The 3,956-nt window shown below is 33.1% G+C and overlaps 1 long non-coding RNA gene across 1 annotated transcript; it reads right to left on the bottom strand.

Moving 5' to 3' along the window:
• Positions 1–298: 298 nt before the first annotated feature.
• Positions 299–3,326, bottom strand: LOC121327401. The gene is made up of 4 exons (XR_005951552.1): positions 3,106–3,326; positions 2,647–2,767; positions 2,043–2,120; positions 299–787 (listed from the first exon to the last, which is right to left on the bottom strand). It is a non-coding gene; the product is annotated as an uncharacterized LOC121327401 (long non-coding RNA).
• Between the last annotated feature and the right edge of the window lie 630 nt (positions 3,327–3,956).

Raw genomic sequence — 3,956 nt, 5'->3', positions numbered from 1 at the left:
CCACAATCAGTCTTGACTTATCTTTTCGGAAGCATGTTTTGCTGGAATATTCAGTAAGCATGGCACATACTGATCTAAGCAGAAACAACAGATAATAGTACAGAATACACATAATAGAACATTAAACAGGTAAGAAATTAAATATTAGGAAAATGTAAATGACATAAAGTTTCCTTTTAATGTAAAAAAGCAAAGTAGAATATATAATTGATATAGAATTAGAGATAATCTTTAATATATACATTTATAAATATCTTCAATTTATGCAAATATTATATTATGAATGTGTTTAAAAATATTTTATTTACAAAGTTGTATAGATCTCAGGATTGTATAAAACTAAAGCAGATAAGAAACCTATACAGTAAGAATAAAAGTTGTTGCATGTTTACAAATGCAATCCCCTCTCCCCCCAGTCATTTCCCATTAGTAACATTTTATATTTGCATTTCCCATCTCCCCCTCCCCAATGGTGAACAAAATACACTTCATCCAATTAAAACGATGTATTTTTGTTCCTTTTTGCTTTAAAAATATGCCATTATTCCATGTTCAAAACAACATATTCAAATCACATCTTTAATGATCAATTCTTGTAATGTTCAGTTCTTCTTGTTCTTCGTGGACGTTTGAGAAACGTTGCCAGCCATCTTTGTAGTAACATTAGCAAAAACAAGAAACAAGAAACAAGAAACAAACCGATAATCCAGTCAGAATGTTGGCACTTGTAGAATTTGGAATGCAGGGCTTGTCCAGTAATTAGGTTTTTGTAGGCGCAGCTGCTTTCCTACAAATTAACACCAAAAATAATTAATTCCAATTTAAGTCATAATTAAGTTTACGCAGCATTATCTATTGGACAAATATTCATGAAAGGAATACCTTCTTAGTTTGCATAATATAAATAGTGCTTAACCTCTAAAGATGCCTAAAATCACACAGTGGAAAATGTTTTTTTTTTTAAATATATAGATCCATATTAAATATTAAATTAATGAATTATTCAGTATGACTTGAGACAAAAGGTGCTCGGAAAAATGCGTGAGTCCATTCAAACTTAGTGACAGTGTGCCTTAATAACATTGACCCTCTCGCTTTGTTGTGTAACGTCTGTAAATCTTTTGTAGTTTAGTGTAAATCTTTGGTAAAGCCATGCAAAACAAATGGTTTGACTCTAAATAATGGCTTTAAAAGTGATACACTTAGTTATCTTTAAGACTAGAAGCCCCACAGCAGTCATTTTGCCGATTTTTGGTTTTAAAATGTAATTTTCTCCAGTCGTGTCACACATATGGGGCTGCGCGTTCATGTACCTTTCTGTCCGTATGTATTAAATATTCTCACAAAGCATGAAACGCGGGAGTACAGAAATAAAGGCGATATATTACATTATACCTAAAAGCCCCGGGAGCAGTCACACTGACGGCCACACAGAAAACAATTGTATTGTGATTATACAGAACGGTATTCTACTTTATTATTTGTATTTACCAGTCCGCAATGTATATGTATGTTGTAAACCGATGTCTTGTTGTAAACTGATGTCTGTTCAGATATTTACTTATTTACTTTTACTTTTTTGTTTTGATTTGTAAAATAAATGTTCATATGTGTGTGTTTGTATATATATATAAAAAATACTAACATTGTTCAGAAGTTTATGTAGCGTACCTCAAACCCCCCCCCCCCCCCCCCCCACCCCCACCCCCTCCCCCCCCTCCCGGCTAACTACCGTACTCAAACCCCCCCCCCCCCCCCCCAAAAAAAAAAAAAACAAAAACAAACAAAACAAAATTACGACTGACTGATCACTTCGAACTGATTTCTCCCTTCGTTATACTAACAGTGTTTTGGATACAGTCATCAGAAAGACTGCTGAGGGGCTTCTACGTATGAGTATATCTCCGGTCCTTCTAGTGTTAAAAGCCACTGAAGTACTCTAGGATCTAAAGCAGTCCCGACATCCATGTGTGTTAAATGTATGAATATATAGCAAGGATTGAAGGATTACAACTGATGAAGACTAAAGTGGATCCACTAACCTGAGCTCATTCACTTTGCTTTTCACCCAATGGGCTCTTGGATCTGCACAGAATGGGCCAACCTCATCAGTGTAAAATCTGCAGGGAAAAAGAAGAAGACAAATCACATCATGTCTATGTTTGTGTTGTTCAAATTCATAAATAATTTTATTTCAATTAGCAACTAAGACATTCCACCTTGGTGCAAACCACACAAATGGTGTTGGGTTGATTCATGTAGATTAATTTAAATGCTAAACTATTAGTAGAGTTTTATTATGTCAGCGATGTTTTGCCTTTGTTTAAAATATGGATATTTAATTGCAACAGTATACCATTACTGGTATATTTAAGCAATTAAGTGCTGGATTTTAATTTAAAAAAAAAAAAAAAGTCTGACTTCAACAGAATCATTCCTATACAGGATGTGTTGGGAATGGGAGACTTTTGTATATTGAAACTGGCTTGTTATCGCAGGATAATAGGATTTAAAGTACAATGAAAGTGAATGGCAGTCAGACTCCACTTGTCATATAATAATTAGCCTAATGGTTAACACAAAGTGCTCATGGTAAACATTTGCAATGATATGTTCATTATAAAACTCAAATCAAACTGTACTTACATTACTGCCTTTACACAGGGTTTAAGGGCATTTTGTTCCCTGAATCTAGTTATCTTGTAGTTAACCTTGGTTCTGGAAACAGATGTACAACAGTTTGTAGTAACCTTGCTTGGTCGACGATCTGAAAGGAAATAATAATAATAATAATAATAATAATAATAATAAATAATAATATAATAATAATAATAAATAATATTTTTTATATTACAATTACTGTTTTGACAAAAACTGTACATTGGTTAATATGACTCAATTACAGTATATTTGAAAAAAAAAAATCTTTTTTTTTAGAATTTGCATTTCGTGCCTATATATATAATATATATATATATATATATATATATATATATATATATATATATATATATATATATATATATATATATATATATATTACAATTGATAGAATTTACAACAGTACACTTGTCGGTTGCACTTCTTATTCTGAAGTATACTTACAATTGCCGGCCGCCAAAATCAAATTTCCCAAAATAATCAAGATCACTGCTGTACTAAATAGTCTCTTGCTCCAATTACAATTCATTTTACAAATCCTTTTTCACAACTCCGAACACAGCTGAACGTAATAATACACAATGAACTTCAAACAATTTATTTCTGTTTATATAGAGTACAATTTGTAGACAGGGACATTCTGTAAAGCTGGAAAACATGCAACATAGGAGTGCGTCACAGAAAGTTATATATTTAACATGAACATGACAAAGTGTTAAAAGTGGTCAACGTGTCAAAGCAAGAAGGCAAACTAACACTCCCTCCCCATTTCCGCAAGCTAATATGAGAAACCCATGCTGCTAAGATACCCTAACAGCTATGGAATTTACATAAACATTTAAAACATACTCATTACAGAACTTTCAACATGGACATTCATTGTATAGTAAGCAAGGTTTTAAAATTGATGTTTAATAGCTTCAGTACCCTTGTCACTCCCTTTCAGCTCAACCAGACATTTCTAATATGTTTCATAATTTAGAAAACATTGCTGATCATACATGCATATATAAATATACAAACAAGCAGCTCATAGTGCTCTTTATGATCAACATGAGTGTTTGTCCCACCATTTTAGTGAGGCATGATGACACTAGAAAGAGTACGGGCATAAAAAATCCTAGTTATAGTATCTTAAATGTTAACTTTAGTGGGGTTCGGGGGGCATGAGCCAGGGCTTTGTTTCCTCCTATTTTCACCTGTCTATCACCCTACACTTCCTATTTAAACCCAGTCACAGCTCTGCTCTTTCTCTTGCTTTCGTCATGGAAGCAATGTGCCTAACCACCTTCCTT

This window comes from Polyodon spathula, chromosome 14 (genome assembly GCF_017654505.1).
Source record: "Polyodon spathula isolate WHYD16114869_AA chromosome 14, ASM1765450v1, whole genome shotgun sequence".
Lineage (NCBI taxonomy): Eukaryota > Metazoa > Chordata > Actinopteri > Acipenseriformes > Polyodontidae > Polyodon > Polyodon spathula.
The sequence above is the reverse complement of the archived record's forward strand: the minus strand, read 5'-3'. Positions and strand labels throughout refer to the sequence as shown.